This window comes from Amphiprion ocellaris, chromosome 18, assembly GCF_022539595.1.
Source record: "Amphiprion ocellaris isolate individual 3 ecotype Okinawa chromosome 18, ASM2253959v1, whole genome shotgun sequence".
In the NCBI taxonomy this organism is placed as follows: domain Eukaryota; kingdom Metazoa; phylum Chordata; class Actinopteri; family Pomacentridae; genus Amphiprion; species Amphiprion ocellaris.
This window is the reverse complement of record NC_072783.1, coordinates 5256781-5276317: the sequence shown is the minus strand read 5'-3', so window position 1 is coordinate 5276317 and position 19537 is coordinate 5256781. Positions and strand designations below refer to the sequence as shown.

General features: G+C 40.2%; 1 long non-coding RNA gene across 1 annotated transcript in view; it reads left to right on the top strand.

Annotated features, from left to right (window-relative positions):
* Nucleotides 1-19163, top strand: part of LOC111568519 (uncharacterized) — a 90153-nt gene extending 70990 nt beyond the window's left edge. The window contains exon 3 of the long non-coding RNA XR_002746132.2: nucleotides 18518-19163. This is a non-coding gene — a long non-coding RNA (uncharacterized LOC111568519). The remainder of the gene's footprint in view (nucleotides 1-18517) is intronic.
* Nucleotides 19164-19537: the final 374 nt, after the last annotated feature.

The following is a 19537-nucleotide window of genomic DNA, read 5'->3' as shown; positions in this document are numbered from 1 at the left end:
AACCTCCAGACTGCCGTGACATACATCCACTTTTCAAGCACATGTTTACGACTGTAAATAAACACTTGGATTCCAGATTCCATCGCCTTTTTCAGAACACATTCCTGCTGTTTTATCTACCTCTCTGAAGCTGAAATAATCGACTATTCCAGATTACGTCACCTTTATGATCTTTTTTTATCTATTTAATGTAGCAAACCTCCTGCCGATACCAAGAACCATTTTTCACAGAATATAATGAGCTCTCTGCAGCTCCCCCCGGGGACAAACTATGTCCTGTAATGGGTTGAGTAAAAGTCAATGATTTCCCGTTCGGTCTTGGCATGAACAAAGGGCACGGGGGTGCGTGTCTGTCTCTGTCGAGGCGTGTTTGTGTATTCCTTTGGGTTTCTTCTTGTGTGTCGGTGTGGAGGTGTGGCCTTCCCGAGTTCAAAAAGGAGAGCAGGGTGAAGTCGCTGCTGCAGAAGGAAAAGCCTCCTCATCAGAGGAAAACCAGCACGATTGGAAGTCAGCAATTACCGTGTTGGAGATAACAAAACTGGAGCGATAAGAGCGCCACGATTTAGCTGAACGAGCAAAATCCCCCCGAGGCTTTTGAGAATGCAGCTCCACACGTACAGCACACGCAACAACATAAATAGACATGATCCTGTCTCTGACATGTCTTCATTCAGAGAGTTATCAGAATGGATTAACAGATTCCATAAATAGCATGAGCATTAGCATGACGTCAGATAACAGGCACCTTTTCACTGCAATGTTTCTGTTGTTGTTGACTGAAAGCAGGGCTGTTCCCAGAAACTGCATTTAAATTTAGACTAGTCAACTCCTCTAAGAGTAAGAAAACACTCTGTAAACAGTCAAAACAGCACAATTCAAACAATGTTGAAAGAATTTAGAAATGTCCTCAATAACCAAATTGTTTTTAGAATTATGCTGAAATTATATTCCACTTTGTGCCATGCTAATTCACATTATCCTAGAGAACAGAACAGCTCACTAAATGGTGGTAATTAACCCTAGTTGATCTGTGATCCATACAGATCTCCACCCACAGCTAATGTGAACTCTAGATCATTTGCAAAACTTACCCATTCTGGTGTGAAATCCAGTTTTTTTTAACACTTTGACTTTTCAGAGGAACGATACGCACAATTAGAGAGTCGAATCTGTCAGTTCAAAACTTAATTTAGTCATGCATGCTTTACCTCTATAATTGTTCATGAAATTCAATTTGGTAGTTTTGGCATAATTTTGCTGAAAAACAAACCGACAAAAAAAGGCCTCAGCAAGGAATGATTCAGTAAATCTTAGTGTAGAGTTGCAGTAATGAGACACAAAGCAGTGTCTTTTCTTTCTTTTCCTGATATGAAAAGTGATCCAACCTGTGACTCAATACCTAAATATGATCTGAACTTTTGTGATCAGTTGCACCCCGACTGAATTAAAGTTTGGCAGTAATATTTGAAATAAATACCTCGCAGGTTAACCTCCACGTGCCTGCGCTCAATGTGGTGACTCATTGCTTTGTTTGAGTGGTTACCTGCTAAATGCTGCCAAACTACTCTGGTTTTACCAGATGTCATTTGTCCTATTTTCCTGGTTTACAACAACCCAACATTAGTGTTGGGAGAGAGGCAGCTGCTAGTGGCAGGTGGCTACATAACCCCAAAGATACCGCAGCTAAGTGTTGTTTAGCATTCATAAAATGCCACTAATTAGTTAAACTCAAAGGATTTCTAGTGCTGAATTTGTTTAATCGCCACCCACAACCACCTTAAAATAACTTTCGTTTCCTCGGTGGCCACCTTCGTTGCCCTGTAGATCTACTGGCCTGCAAACTCTGAAACGTCTTCAAGAACCTACATGAGAAGTCTAGAGAAGTGAAACATCTTCAAAAACTTCATCCAAGGAACCTCTTGAATGAAGAAATCAGCTGAACTTCTCTTGTAGGTTCTTGAAGATGTTTTCACCTCTCATCCACGTTTTCACAGGTGAAAACATCTTCAAGAACCTACAAGAGAAGTCGAGTTGATTTCTTCGTCGAAGAGATTTCTTGGATGAGTGATGAAATGTCTTCAAGAACCTACAAGAGAAGTCCACTTAATTTCTTCATCCAAGACGTTTTTCGGATGAGAGGTGAAACATCTTCAAGAACTTACAAGAAGTCCAGTTGATTTCTTCATGCAAGAGGTTTCCTGGATGAGAGGTGAAACGTATTCAAGAACCTACAATAGAAGTCCAGTTGATTTCTTCATTCAAGAGGTTCTTTGGACAAAGGTGAATCGTCTTCAAGAACCTACAAGAGAAGTCCAGTTTCCCTGTTTCTTTCATTGACGATCCACTTTTCCCAGGGAACTGTGACCTCAGAGCATGATCTGCTTCCGAGTTGAGCACCAAGTCTGGTCGTAGTGTTGTTGTAGCCACAGTTTTTGAGAACTTCAGTAGCTTCCCGAGGTTTGACTTTTTGCCTCCCAATCTTGTACCATTACCAGAGCCAAAGGAGGTGATCCTGGCTGTTGATGTTAGCTTTTAATTAGATCTGATGAAAGAATGAGGCTTTATTTAGAGGCTAAACCCATTGTAGATGGTGTCTGCTATGGTGTTTGGGACCTGGCTGTGGTGTCAGTGGTAGCAGCCAATGAGGATGTACGCCAGGTTTCTTCTTCTCCAACATGTTGTAGACAATCTAGATTAATAATTTAAACTGATGGTGCTTGGCATTACTTGTTCCAGCGTACAGCGGGCTGTAAATGTATTTCTGCCACCTATTATTGGCCATAGTGCAGTTTAATGCCATGCATGCTAAGCTAACATGAAGCTCTGAGAACACAAAGTGACTAAAGGAGTTTACTTTTGAGCACATTTTTAAACTACTTCTTGTAAAACATAGTACATTACATAAAAACTCCTCCATATTAATGCTGCAGTGGGTCAGAAATGTACCTCTCAGTGAAATCTTATTTTTTTCTGCAGTTCTTTTTGCTGTACAAACAGAGATGTAATCAGGAAAAGCTGTTTATGGGTGTTTCAATAGAAATCTGATTTTAATCTTGACGCTTGTTTTAAACATCTCAATTGTTGAGACATTATTTTTGATATTAATCGCTTTTTAACATCATATCGCTGAGCCTGGCGTGGCTGCCTCACCTATTGTGCAACGCTGTTAGTTTTGAAAATTTGCCATGTTGATTTCTCCAAATATTTAGGCTTGTGTATTAAACTGTTTGTGCTTGGTTGAGTAATATTTAATAGAACATTTCTATGAACAAACACACGCCCTGTTATCCAATTACAGAGCAGAACGTGTGCATCTGGAGCTTATGAACACAACCTAAGGGTCACTTTCTTTACATTTTGCCTTAGCATGTGTGTGCATTTAAGAACCTTGTATATCTGTGTTACAAAAACACAGCAGAGTTTCTGTTGGCATCCTGCCTCTGCTCACTGCCAGAATAACCACAAACTTAATCCCTCGCTCTTCTATTCTGCTCTCTCTTTCGCCTTTCTTCTTTTCTTTTTGTCTCTCTGCCTTGAATGTCAGCTCCTTCATCAAAGAATGCCTCCAAACCCTATGGAAAAGAACGCTGTTGCTCTTTAGCGGAACACAAACAAGCAGGAGTTGTTGTTTTTATATTTACTTTCTGGCCTTGAACCAGAGTCGCTTCTTCATTCATGTGTGGTTTTCTGTTTTTGTGTCTGTTCATGTTTACGTCGTCTCCGGCCTTGCATCAGGGCCAACGAGTCAGTAAAAAGTTAGCATGATAGCAATATAAGCAAGGAACGCTTTGAAACAGTTCAAGCAGTGACATAGTTGAAAGCAAAGCAGAATTCAAAACACAATAAATCAGAGTGGATTTCACTGGGATTATGATAAGAAGTTTAAAAAAAAGAAATCCTAAAAGTTGATTCTCTGGCCTGTTGAGTTATGGACTGTCTGCTTTCACCCAAAGCAACGCTCTTGATCCTGAAACTGTATAAATAATCACTGGGAAAATTAGGCTTTCTTGAGCGTATAAGGCAGCGGTCAAGGCTGCAAGCGCCATATGTTTCCAGGCAAAGCTCTAAAAAAGCAGCAGCATTACGATCCAGGTCGAAATATAAAGAAGTGTTCTTCTGACATGACGCAGCTGCAACAGATTCACAAAACAGACAAACACCTGTTAATATCTTCCACCAGCCAGCGGAGGCTTTTCATTGCACACAAATAGCAATAAAGGGATTCATAGCCTCGCAAAATCATGCCGCATGTCAAGAGAACATCTGAAACATGATTGAGCCATAATTTCTTTACAGCCAGCGGGGGCTGTTACTGTGTTCAAACACTGCTTTTCTGCAGATCCATGTGGGCTTTGTTACTCTTCCATTACTATGATGGAGCTGAGCTAATCCACATCGATCTGGCCAGCAGAGAGTCCATGGCAGCGATACTCGGCTTGCGTTGCCCAGGGGCCACTTAGGCAAAGCAAACAAACAATAATATTCATCAGATAAAATGAATAAACATTAAAAGGCCCATAAGTCTTCTTTTCTGACATTATTTATATTCAGATTAACTGAGTAACAGCCAGGAGACATTTCTGAACATTTACTATATAAACAAACTATAAAAGTTCCCAGCGTGAATTGTTTTATTTCCATCGTGAACATCGAAGACGCTCAGTGGACCAGCCGGCTCCCTATCGCTGGCTGGGCTTGGACTACAGAAGTACAAAGGACATGCATGGATGTGATGTGTTTCCAGCTGCTGTTTCTGTTTCCTTCGTATCTCCGTCTCCATCTATGAGTAATGGGTGACATGAGGATGAACGAGGAGGGATCAGAAGCTCTGCTGCTTCCCAGCGCTGCAAAAGCAAACAAACACATCATAGGCACGAATTAATTTTTGATAAGGGGACTCTAGTCTATGTGGAAACAATAATAACAAATAACTTTAGAGTTTCCGCATGAAAAAACTATCATAAATCCCAGAAACCCACATATGAACAAAACAAATTGTCAGTGACCTTGATTAACTCGATATAATACAGAGATACTCAATACTACTGCATATTAGGGCTGAAAAATGTAAGATAAAATGTTTGTTTTCAGCCAGTGTTGACAATTATTGATAGTATGTTTTCAATTTAACCACCTTACTTTAAGTGCTTTAGCCTAGTTGCAAAAGTTCACAGATAATAGTCTGACTCACCGGATGTAGATTCTAGATATAAGCTTCACATTTCATGCAGCTTTCACTTTCCCTTCCGCTATCCGTGAGTCGCTGTTTTTAAAATCCCCTTCACTACAGGAAACAACAACCACCTCAGAGCAGCAAACTACATGCCAAAAAAATGAGTTTTCCTGAAGATTTGTATCTTGCAGTATGGAAGCCCTGCTTTTATTTCTGTAAATTATCCCTTTTAATGACAGTTATCACTAAGGATGTTTGTCGTGAACAATTTAACCCATTTAAAATATATTCACCAATAAGGCACAAGACATATATGTAAAAATAATAAAGCAGATTATTTGTAGTACCTGGTTGTATTCCTACTATGGTTGCCTCTGACTGTTTAACGCTATACTGTCAATTCTGTGTTGGTAAACAGAGACCATTGTGGGAGTTTGGCTAGTAAAGTGCAACCATGAGAAAGTCTTCTGTGACATTAAATGTCTACTGGCCAACGCTGTCATGTTTTCAGGAAACACAAGTGCTTTAAACGTCACTTTAAGGCAGTGGTTTCAATAGACTGTGCCTGACGAAGTACTGATGTCAATAGATGTATGCCATTTGAGCATTGAACATCATGTGAACACAATTGGAAACATTAAATGACGTCTAAGGAATTGATATTATGATGCTGATTAATCCATCATTGATTGATAAGGTCGCCAATTATCTATTAAAGAAATGATTTAAAGTTTAGCCCTCGTCCGACATTTGTGCCGGTGTTCACCAAGACAGTTCCCATTTAACTTTTTTGCTAGGGCACCATCACTTATTATTGATTAATAAGGCTAGAACATCCAACGAAAACAATACCCCATCACCTTTTTGAGGGGCACGGTCACTACATCCTGGGCTTAGCAGCGGTGTACGTGTTGTGACTGTAATCAAGACATTTAATAACTTCTCCTGGGTTTGTATTGGGTTATGGATTAATCGATTGTTGATTGACAAGGCTGCTGCCTGTCGGTTAAAGTGATAATTCAAAACTTGCATCCTTAGTTCTCACCTCTTTTCAAGCAAATGTTCCACTAAAACAATTCCCATGTCACTTTTTGCAGGGGCATTGTCACTACATCCTGGGCGCAGCAGTGGTGTATGTCTAGTGACCCCAATCAGGACATGTAATGACATCTAGGGTGTATATTTTGTCATCAATTAATCAACTATTGATTAATAAGACCAGAAGAACCAATCAAAACAATTCCTTTGTCACTTTTTGGAGGGACACCATCACTACTTCCTGGGCTTAGCAGCGATTTGCATCTTGTGACTGTATTCAGGACATTTAATGACATCTACATCCATATATACTAGTGATTATTTTAATATTCACTGATGAAGCTCCTAATTATTGGTTAAAGTGATTATTCAGAGTTTTGCGTTCTTAGTTCTCACCTCCTTTCATGCAAATCTTCCACCAAAACAGCCTTTTTTTTTTTTGCTAGGGTACAATCACTACATCTTGGGCTTAGCAGCAGTGTATGTCCCGTGACCACATTCAGGACATTTAATGACGTATAGGGTTTATATTTTGTCATTAATTATTGATTAATAAGGCTAGAACATCCAACCAAAACAATTCCATTGTCATCTTTTGGAGAGGCATCATCACTACATCCTGGGCTTAGCAGCAAGGTACATCTTGTGACTCTAATCAGGACATTTAATAACTTCTCCTGGGTTCATATTGGGTTATGGAGTAATCAATTGTTGATTGATAAGTCTGCTGTCTGATGTAAAGTGATTATTCAAAATTTGCATCCTTAGTTCTCACCTGCTTTCAAGCAAATCTTCCACCAGAACAATTCCCCCATCACCTTTTTTGTTTGAGCACCATCACTACATCCTAGGCTTAGCAGTAGTGTACATCTAGTGACCATAATCAGGACATTTAATGACGTCTAGGGTTTATGTTTTGTCATCAATTAATCAATTATGGATTGATAAGGCTAGAACATCCAACCAAAACAATGCCTCATCATTTTTTGAAGGGGCACCATCACTAAATCCTGGACTTAACAGCAAAGTACATTTTGTGACTGTAATCAGGACATTTAATGACGTCTAGTGTTTATATTTTGTCATCAGTTATTGATTAATAAGGCTAGAACTTCCAACCAAAACAAATACCCCATCACCTTTTGGAGGGGCATCATCACTACATCCTGGGCTTTGCAGCAAAGTCCATCTTGTGATTGTGTAATTGTGTAATAAGGACATTCAGTGATGTCTACGGAGTTCATATGATATCATTGATTGTTTATTCACTGATGAAACTGCTAATTGTCAGTTAAAATGATTATTCAAAATTTGCATCCTTAGTTCTCGCCTCCTTTCATGCCAATGTTGCATCACAACAACCTTTTTTTTTGCTAGGGTACCGTCACAACATCCTGTGCTTAGTATCGGTGTACATCTAGTGACCACAATCAGGACATTTAAGGGTTTATATTTTGTGATCAGATGATCAATAATTAATAAAATCAGAACAACCAAACAAAACAATACCCCATTACATTTTGGAGGGGCACCATCACTACATCCTGGGCTTAACTCTGCCCAAGACGATAGCGATTGGTGTAAAGATATATAAATATTCAAGAGCGTTTTTTTTCCCCTGTGTAGCATAACGATAATGAGGGTGTAGCGGTCCATTCTCCAGCACGTTGGAGGAAGGTATACATATGCAAGATGACTTTGTCACATGAAAAAACACACACAAATAGATACATTTAGAGACATAAATAAAAATAAGTAAGGATATAGGAATGATCTCTATTTGATAAACGTCTTAGTTGGAGGTAGTAGGAAACACTAGACTGTGGGTGTTTTTTTTCTTTTGGATTTAAATAAACCTATAGAAAGTTCTTTCTGACTATTTTCTAATTGCTGTTGACTCTGTCTCTCATAATGTATTGCCACAGTTTTAAGGCCTACTGCAAATCGCACCGTAATCACGGAACAGCCTTATATAAAACAACAAAGAAATTATTCCCATGTTTGTTCTGCTCCCCAGCCTCATCAGTGGATCCTGTATGCCCTCTTCATACATGACTCCTTTCTTTCTTTGTGTGATTACATAAACAGACAACAATATAAGCGCCCACAGGAAACCCAGGCCGTCCGTCTGACAGCTAATCACCCTTAATTGTGTACTAATAGTGAAAGCAATACAGGGGAGGAGGAGAAAGAAAATAAACAACAGCAGTAGGAAAGGGAAAAGGGCAATTTCAACCGAAAAAATATTAATGTAATCAAGGCAAATTAGTAGGTTTGGGATAACATTCCTATGGTGTTTACTTTGCAGCCAAGTAAATGGAGAGTAGGTAGAACAAGCCGGACTCACCTACCGAGGCTGCATGAATGCATTCGCTGTGTCTGCCACTATTCGCTCAACTTCCAGCCTTTTCTGTTTATTGCAGTTGCAGATAAAGTGTCGTGGAAATCATAATAATGCACATGCAAGCCGAGGCTCAGGAAAAATAAAGTTCAGCTCCGCGATTGTTTTGTTTCAGTCAATCATATAAACGAGGAATGTTGGCGAAATTTGTCAGATTCAGGGCAAACGGTGGACACGCTTCACTGGGGATTGTTTAGTGACGCTGACTGCCAGGCCCATTCAGATTCACCGGCATAGAGAGCCATCATTTATGATCGACCGACGCCGGCACATCCTGTTTTGTTTGCACACGCATTAACCTCCTGTGTGTTTGTGTACAAAACTGTGAGCGCAGTGTGAATTGTGTGCGGGCGTTGGAGGTTTTATTTCTCCCCAGTTGTCCTCGGCTGAGTGATGAGCAGCAGGGAGGGGAAGGCTGCAGAAACACCAACGCTTAACTAAACAAGATGTGCTTCAGGACTCGAACCGTGCACCGTCACACACTCGCAACGCACGCTTCCCCGCTCCTCAATTACACGTGCACTCTGGCGCGCACGTGCAAACACACCGACAGACTCCTGTTTATTGAGTCAGATGTTAAATTGTCCTCCAGCGGTCCAGCGCAGAGGTTCACAAAGTGTTGAAACAGACTGAGCCTTGTGTGAAAGATATCCAAACACACCACGTCCAAGTCCGCCCTGGAGACCATCCTGTAAGAGCTTGACCAGGCCACATCACGGCCCTTTAACTAGATCAATTCGAGCTGCTCCCGGTCCAAAAGCTACAACAATCCATCTGTGCACTGATGTGAAAAAAGCCACTGGCCTGCTGAAGCCCTCTGTGAAGTTCAGTGGATTTATACTTGTACAGAAGTCCAAGGTTCACCTGTGGAGCTGAATACTAACAGATATTAATTCTGTGTGTTTAACATGGCTGGATTGTGTAAATATGCTTAGTTAAACGTGAAGTTCGTGGAGCTCCATGATTGATTAGCTGTATTTTATTTGAGGTTATAGTGAAGTGAAGGTGGTTCAGGTTGGAGGAGGAAGCGAGCAGCGTGGTCTCACAGCTCCCACTGGTGGATAGAAACTAGACAACCGCCTTCACTCCAGAGATGCTGTTGCCTCTCAGCACAACAAAACTCCAAAACAAATGACAGTAGTCGAAAAAAATCGCACTCGATCACACTGATTCAGGGAAACTAACTCGTGAGGGAGCCGATTTTTGGGAGGTAAACCTCGATAAATGTTTCACAATGTGGCCTTTTTCAGTCGGTAGGGGCTCGTTGTCAGACAGCATAAACAAATATGACGTAAGCGGGCTGGTGTAAAGCACGTTGTCTCTGAATAATGAGTGGTCGTGGTCTCGGTTGGTTTGCCGTCGATTCGAGACAGATGTGGGAGAGGAGGCGACGCATGGGTGGCGTAATCTTGGTCAACCTTGCACAGGGAGAGACAAGCAAATGCAAACATGAGGGGTCCATCTACAAGCATCAAGAGGCTGTGGTCTGGTGGCCGTCGTGTTATTGGACGAGGCTGCTCCCATTGGCAACGACAGAAAACCCCTGGTCTCGGAAAGATCATGTCAGGGTCGGGGCTAAGACTATATTTAGAAGGTTTCTTGCTTTATAGGCAAAAGATATTCATAAATACATCGTAAATCGGGTTAGTACTAAGACATACAATATACTCCATAAAAACTATTGTTAGTCTTTTACCTTGTTAACAGTTTCATTGTGGTGTTTTTGTTGTAGATGAACTGGTGTGCTTGAACTGTAATGAATGGAAAGAGATGGGTTTAGAGAGAGACAGGGACTTCATAGATCTGTACATTCTAGAGCATGAGTGTCAAACTCATCTTAGTTTAGGTTTGGCATTCAACCCAGTTTGATCTCCAGTGGACCAGACCAGTAAAATCACAGCATAATGACCTATAAATAACCACAACTCCTAATGTTTCCTTTGTTTGAGTGCAAAAATGTCAATTCTGAAAATGTTCACATTATCTTTTTACAAAACATCATCAACAACCTGAAATTTCTTTGAAAAAAATTGTTTAATTTCAGCAACATTCAGCCTCAGTTTGTCATTTCCTCAACTTCCAGATCACAGAGTGTCTACAAAGGAAGACGACATTTAGTCACAGCTATCTGGAACTGAACCATGTAGGATTTTTACTGTATGATCAAAATGACAAAAATCAGACAAAAAATGACAAAAACAAGACAAAATATTACAAAAATGAGACACAAAATGACAGAAATGAGACACCAAATGTTAAAAATGAGACACAAAATGACAAAAAACTGAGACAAACGGAATGAAACAAAACAAAATGAGACAAAAAAACTACACAAATGACACGAAGACATAAATGACAAAAGCGAGAAACAAAATGACTAAAAAGTAGACCAACAACACAAGCGAGAAAGAAACCCCACAAAACCACACAAACGATAAACAAACAACCTAATAAAGAAAAACGCAAAATGACAAAAATAAGACAAAAACACAAATGAGACAAAAAGGAAACAAGTCAGACAAAAACTAACTAAAAACAACAAGAACGAGACAAAGTATTACAAAAATGAGGGACAAAATGACAAAAAAATTTGATAAATGACACGAAGCTGAACAAAAGACACAAAATTTGACCAAAAAGGTACAAAGTGACAAAAAATGGACAAACTACAAAAGTCAGACAAAAAACAACAAAAACAAAGCAAAATATTACAAAAACGAGACACAAAACTACAAAAGAATAATGAACAATCTAGTATTTTACCTTACGATCAAAACAACTTGTCATGGTCTAGAAATTATTTTAAATTTATAGTTTTACTAGTCTGCAGTCAATGTCTTCTCTGGAATTTTTATACTTTGAGGGCCAGATTGGACCCTCTGGAGGGCCGATTGTGGCCCACGGGCTGCATGTTGGACACCCCTGATGTAGAGGATTAAACAGTGTACAATTATATTGAAGCATTTTAAGGCAGAAAAGGATTATTTTCATGGAAAAAACTTTGGCAACTTTGATAGACAGATGAATTTTTAGGTGTAAAGTCAACAACCGTAGAGGGACTTCAACAATATCTATACAGAAGCTCTGTAACATCTGCATACTGAAGCATATATACTGAACAAAAATATTAACGCAGCATTTAAGAAATTATACTATCAGAAAGGACATCATGAAACAACTGAGTGTCCACTGGTTTGGAAATGATAATAGCATCGCATAGCGCCCCACATCTGTTACACATGTAGTTAATAAAGTCGTCAATGCTGCTGGTGGAATGTTGTTCCTGAAAGTCTTGGTGACGTTTTTGGACATATTGGGAATGTCATCAGACACTAACTAGAACTGTCTGAAATGACTCCTTAGACGATAAATAGTGGGTTTGTGGACATTTAAGTGCCTGACAAGCAGAATCCAACAAGCCAGCATCTTCTTCTCATCTTCTGTGGTATCATGTACACTGAGTAAAGCTGCATTTTAAGGTGGTCTTCGATAGTTGCTGGTCAAAGGAGTCTCTGGTAGTAAACCTTCACCTGACTAGTATGTGGAATAACTCGGTGGTCAAGAAGTTATAAAATAGTACTTTTTAACCAAAAACTCAATAAGGAAAGTATGGTTTTACCTTGCTGACATGTTTCGACTACGTCTACAGTCTTCTTCAAACATGTCTTCGAAACATGTCAGCAAGGTAAAACTGTACTTTCCTTATTGAGTTGCCAGTTTAAAGGTAGCACTAGTTTATAGTAAGAAATGACAAAATGAACATAATCCAAATATGGTCGAGAAGTAGTCACCAGATGTACAGTTCAAGAACTTCTTGTGCATAATTGTCCACATTTCACCCTTTTCTATCATGAAAAATGCTAATTTAACTTTGCCTTTAAGTCACAAAAGAAGCACATTTGCATTCTTTATTACATTTTTGAGTAATGAAGAAGAAAGGGAAAGAAAGGAAGAAAGATAATTTGTACCCAGAAATACTATAAATACTACAAATTTTAGGGTTTTTTATCCGACTCCCTACTAAACTGATGGTGTGTTCCAACACAGTACTGTAGAATGTCCCAGTACATAGCATGTCAAAAAAAAACATACCAACATGTTCTAGTACATGGGGTCGCGTTTTGCAGTATACCTTTCTGGCCATTCCGACCCACAATCCTTTGCTCAGCAGAAGATTCGTCACATGCTTCACTGTGTTCTACACGACTATAAACAAGCGCAGAGATGGATGACGGGTCATTTCTCACTACAAACTACAGATATACGAGCAGGATGGTTCAAAGATTGAGGCCCAATAAAAGTGGGATGTCGCAAGCAGCGGTGCTTTACGAGGACATCTGCAGAACGTACCGAAAACAAAGCCTGCGATCTGGAACATTGGGTGACATAAAGCAGATCTGCACATACTGTTTATCTTCTGGAGTTGTTTCATGGAGAGAAAAAAAACACAATAAATAGGAAAAAGTGACCGAGGCGTAACAAGTTCACACACTGATTAAAACCATGCCATTAAGAGATCATGTTAGAAATCCTGAGAACTTTGCTTTTTGCCCAAAACTTGACAGGTTTCTAAGATTTTACATTTCATATTCTGGTTAAAGGTCACTGGCAGAACAATAAAGCTTCATCAGGACTTTGGAGAAAAGGCAGTTAGAGTCTTTTTCTTCTATGAATAAGTCCCGAAGGGTTGGTTGTGCTAATAATAGCTTTAAATGTGCCAACACCTGGCCAACAGATGTGGGTGTGGTTAATAAAAGTGTAAGCGTCAACAGATGGAATGATAATGATAGGTGATAAATGATATCTGCGCACCACAAACCACCCTTTAATCTCTCAGCTGTGTTGGCGAAGCTGTGCGAGCGTTTTACACCATGACTTCATGTTCTCAGAGTGCGGTGCCTCCATTACAAGGTAGCTTATCTTGTCTGGTTTGTGCTCCGTTAGGAATGATTTGTGTCCTCAATTACTGGCTGGACATTTTTCACCAGAACAAATTACTTGAAAGTCGGCTCGGGAGTGGTTTCCTCTACAAGGTGGTTTACATCAGACATTTGGAAGCTACAGGGACATAATTCACTGTGTTTAAAACAACATGAATCAGAGCTTTTATGGTCACAATGGGACAAGTGATGACCCAACAGGATGGAGGGGGGTGATCCTGGCCAGAAGATCAGATGATTATCTCATGGTCCACAATCTGAATCACAATTCTCTAACAGATTTAGTTGAAATCACAGGATTAAGTCGTGTATACGGTTGCCTAGATTCAAAGCCACTCTGATTTTATGCTCCATTTTATCTTCAACGCTTCATTTTGGATGTTGGTTGTGTTTTTCTATGCTGTCTAACACCTCCAAGAAGTGGTGTAACGGACTGGAGTCGATTTGTAGATCCTTGGCAGCAGGTGAACCACAGATTAGTTGAAAGTTTAACTATCATAAGCCCTATTTTCTCAGGATTAGTATCACCTAGGGACCCTTATGTGCTTTAGAAATTACAGAAAATCTGTGTGTTGTGTGACGCATTCGCACTGGATAAGTGAAATGTGGGTTTTACTCTGACATCTCCAGACTTAATATTAGCAGGATACCACAAAATAGACCGCAAAGAGTTCCCTAGTGTTTGCTGCCATGCATGTTGCCCGTCTAATCATCTATTGAGATTTTGCTCGTCTGATGGGTTTTAGCTTCATGTGTTTGCTTCTCCATTCTGAGCAGCAGCATGAGCCACCTTGAATCGCCACCAAACTTTCACTGATAACTGCCGACACACCTGTCATAATTCTCAAGTGAGAAAGAGGCGGAAGAAATCAAAGAGATGCCGATTCACAGGTGACTAATACCATCACTGGACTTAAGTGTTTGGCTAAATCGGGTTGGGAATTTGTGGTTTCAAAGTATGGATATTGAAGATTCCCACAGAATTAAGTTGTGTATATGGTTGCCTGGATTCAAAGCCACTCTGATTTTATTCTCTATTTTATCTTCAACGCTTCATTTAGGATGTTGGTTCATGGATATCGAAGATTCCCACAGAATTAAGTTGTGTATATGGTTGCCTGGATTCAAAGCCACTCTGATTTTATTCTCTATTTTATCTTCAACGCTTCATTTAGGATGTTGGTTCATTCTGTGTTTTTCTTGATGCTGTCTAGCACCTGCAAGTAGTGGTGTAACGGACTGGAGCCGATTTGTAGATCCTTGGCAGCATGTGAACCACAGATTAGTTGAGGATTTAACTATCGTAAGCCCTATTTTCTCAGGATTAGTATCAACTGGGACCCTTACGTGATTTAGAAATTACAGTCTACAGTCATCCATCTAATCATCGATCAAGATTTTGCTCTTCTGATGGATTTTAGCTTCAAGCCTTTGCTTTTCCATGCTGAGAAGCAGCATGAGCCGCCTTGAATTGCCACCAAACTTTCACTGATGATTGCCGATGCAACCTTCATAATTCTCAAGTGAGAAAGAGGCGGAAGAAATTAAAGAGATGCAGATCCACGGGTGACTAATATTATTACTGGACTTGCGTGTTTGGCTAAATCAGGTAGGGAATTTGTGGTCTTGAATTATGGATATAGAAGATTCCCACAGAATTAAGTTGTGTATATGGTTGCTTGGATTTAAAGCCACTCTGATTTTACTCTCTATTTTATCTTAAACGCTTCATTTAGGTTGATGGTTCATTCTGTTTTTTTCACTATTGGCCATGCTGTCTAACAGTGCTGTCCTCCAAGTAGTGGTGTAACGGACTGGAGATGATTTGTACATCCTTGGCAGCATGTGAACCACAGATTAGTTGAAAGTTTTACTATTGTAAGCCCTATTTTCTCAGGATTAGTATCACCTGGGGCCCTTATGTGATTTAGAAATTACAAAAAATTTGTGTGCTGTGTGGTGCATTCACACCTGATAAGCAAAATGTGGGTTTTACTCTCATTTACTGACATTATCTCCAGACTTGATATTAGCAGGCTACGTCAAAATAGACAGCAAAGAGTTCCCTAGCGTTTGCTGTCAACCGAGAACCAGCAACCGGCGGATCAGCCCCTTCTCCCACCTGAGGAGCAGAGTGACCGACCCTCGAGAGTCCACACTGACGGACACAGCTGCTGAGGCCTCAGCCATCAGAGCAGCAGACCCAGACACCACCAAGGTTAAAACCCTTTCACTTACCAGTTTATTTAGCAGAACAGCTTCCAACTCCTGCTTAATGAGCGACAACGAGACACCAACACCATAGTGGTCTGCGATTGCAAATAAGTCCTGTTTCCGACATCTCTCTAGCTGATCCACTGACAGATTAGCCACAAACTCAGCCAGCACAAACACTGCCATACTCACCAACGATAGTACACCGGCTGCAGGCCGCCACTAGCCAGGCTAGCACAACCTGTCACAACACCTGGTCACACACACACAACCGGACTGTACCACTGTAGTCACCGTGGAAACACACGTTTAGCACAACAACACCAACACTCAAAAAATTTCCTCCGTCCTGCCTGACTCTTCTCACCTGTCTATCTTCTGGAGCGTGCTGGGCTCGAGGCAACTTTAAAGGCTGAACTCGGTGGCCGAGGCCCTGAACCCGTACCCCCAGCAGGGACTGGACCCCACCCGGTATTAAATAAGAAAAATAAAATACCCACCAGCGACAACAACACACCTCGACACAATAAATGGATTTAAACAGCTCAGTTTCCCACTTCTAAAAGAAATGGACGAGCCCCCAAATATGTTACGTCCCTGAGAACTAGGGGATGAAGGGAGTAAAAAATATATAAGAATATAAAGAAAGAACCAGATAAATAAAAAATATTATTTATTGACAAAAAAATAGCAAAGAAAATTAAACTAAATTCAACAGAAGGCGAGCTTATTAACACAAAGCCGCTCCAAAATCAAAACACCACACTGTTGGCTTTTAGCAGAATATGAGACGCCAACACGGCACACTAGCTGCTGATCTGGTCCACTGGCCAAGATGACCAGGTTGGCTTGGCTTTTAACCGTCTCTACTGATTGTGAGGTAGCTGAAGGTGTACCTGGCCACTCCCACCAGGCATAACCTGACAAAAAAAAAAGGGAGATAACGGAAACAAAAACACAAGCTACCCTACCTACACACAAACACACCAAGAAACGTAACATGCTGGCTAATATCTTCATCATATTATCTGTTCTGGTAATAATCTGTCAGTTTTGGTTTCACATTTTGCTTTGGTTGCTTAGAATCTGTTAAAGCGAGAGTTTTGTTGGTCCAAATCTGGTTTGCAGTGTTCCGTAAACTGACCTCCCTGATAGATGGTTCAGAGCTTTGAGTGTTCTACAATTTCACATGTTTCTCCCCATAAAATACGACATGTTTCTGCTCCTACAAGATGAAGGTTAAACAGAATATGATAAACAGTCTTCTGGAAACGCTCAGAGAAAACTTTGCCGGAAGAAACGATTGCCTGGATGTGGACTGGACTGGAATTCATTCTCTCTGATGAATCTCTCATCTCCAGCGCTTACTGTAAGAAGGTATTACTTTTCTTCCCGGGAAGCTGCGAGCTCCGTTCAGGTTTGTCAGATATCGATGCGTGACTGCGTCTGCCAGCTTCAATCTCAATCACAACGGAGGGTTCAGTTCCAGCTGCTGGATCAGGGCTGGACATGGAGCCTGTTTCGTTTGGCCGGAAAGGATTTGTCAGTTGCTTTTCCTCTTTTTCTTTTTCCTTGCTTGTTTGGAAAAATGTTCGGAGGTCAGTGTTCTTCGGTGTTGGTAGAGAGAACCTTTTTTTTTTTTTTTTTTTTAGAGAGAGAACCTTAAACGTTTCTGTTGGTGCCAACGTCAGCAGGAGTTTGGCTGAAGGAGAAGACTGGAACCATGAATCTACAAACACCTGACCCAGGTTCTGTTTTTATCAAAACAACAAACAGACAAATGACACAAGCAAGACAACAAGGGGAAACAAAATGACAAAAAAGTGAGAAAAATGACACGAAACTAAACAAAAAAAGACAAAAAACTTCACAAATGACACAAAAAAGACAAAAAATGACAAAAGCGATAAAACAAAAACGTGAGACAAACAAGACAGACAAAAAAGACAAAAAATTACAAAATGAGACACAAAACGACAAAAAATGAGCAAAACGACAAAACTATACAAAAGAGACAAAAAATTACACAAATGACCAAAGCAAGAAATAAAGCGACAAAAAACCAAATGACACAAGCAAGACAAAAAACACGAAACGACAAAAACGATACATAGAACAACGAATAAAACAAAACACAGAACTACAAAAATAAGACAAAAAACACAAGCGAGACGAGAGAGACACAAAACGACAAACACAAGACAAACGACAAAAGTCAGACAAACTACAAAAACTAGACAAAATACTACAAAAATGAGACACAAAACGGCACGTCAGACAAAGCAAGACAAAAAACTGTTTCTCGTTTTTGTCATTTTTTGTTTTTTTGTCCACTTTTTGTCGCTTTTTTTGTCTAATTTTTTTTCCTTTTTTGTTTAGTTTTGTGTCATTTGCCAATTTTTTTGTCATTTTTTTTGTCATTTGTTTCTCATTTTTGTCATTTTGTGCCTAATTTTTGTAATATTTTGTCTTGGTTTTGTTGGTTTTTTTGGTCTGACTTTTGGCTGTCTTTTGTCATTTGTTCCTTGTTTTTGTCGTTTTGTGCCTCATTTTTGTGTTATTTTGTCTTGTTGTTGTTGTTGTTAAATGCTTGTTTGGACTCAGTGTTCTTAGAGAGCCTTAAATGTTTCTGCTGGAGTTTGGCAGCTGGAGAAAACTGGACCCATGAATCTACAAACATCTGACCCGGTTGTGGAGATGGGAGAGCAGAAGGAGATTTAACTTGTCGTTGTTTCTCCTCTTGACGTCCAGCCATCAGCTGGAGCTGCCTGCTGGGAACCGGGAGGTCAGGACGAAGCCTTGATTCTGGCTCGGCTTTAGCATCACGCAGCTCTGGCCTCCAGAAGAACTCCGATCCTCTCTGGCTCACGTCGAGGAGCTCTGTCATCTCCCTCTCCTCCCGGCTCTCTGCTGTCAGATCTGTCTTCGCTGAGGCTTGTAAAATCACCTGGCAAGAACAACTCAAAGCGCCGGGCCGAGCCGAGCTCCCCGAAGTCCCACAAACTTTTACAAACTTTTTTTTTTCTGTTTCATTAAAATGAAAAGTTCACTGAAAAGGAGTTCTCGTTGTCGTGCCAGAGGGGTCAACGATCACTGAATCTGCTGCAGCGTTACAAGGTGATTCCATCTAAATTTATCCCATTCCAAACTTTTCTCAACAATGGCTATTAAATTTAATTTACTAAACATGTTGGAGTCGTTCCGACCCAGCGAGGGGTCCATTTTATTCTCTGCTCTTGGACGGGCTCGCAGATTAATTTTACGGGTTCTGACAACAAAAAGAAAAACCATTATTGGAATTTCTTGCTTTAGTCGGACAAGGTTGTGTGAATTAAATGAATCTAATAATCGATGTAAACACAGAAAAAGATTATTTTACCATCAGAGGCGGACTTCAGAACCAGCTCTCAAATTATCAGTCAAAGTTTTTGGGTTATCAGTAGATTTAACAGTTTTTTTAGTGTAAATAAATGCCTTTTTAACTTAAACCTGCAAAAACTACCTTCTTTGTCCACTTGGGGGCAGCAGACACAACATTCACTCTGTTTTAATTCTGTTTTTAGCCCTTTTAAACTCCTGAGAGTTCATTACTGGGGTCTTTAAGGTGATGACAACGAAGTATAAAGTGGGTTTTTAGAGGTTTTTACTGAAAACAGCTGCTTGATTTGGCCGAACTTTATTAATAGTGATAAGAGTGAACCCAATCACAGGGCTTCATGTTTACTTTTGTTTCCCAAGGAACTCATTTGCTCCTCAGCTGACACATTTAGT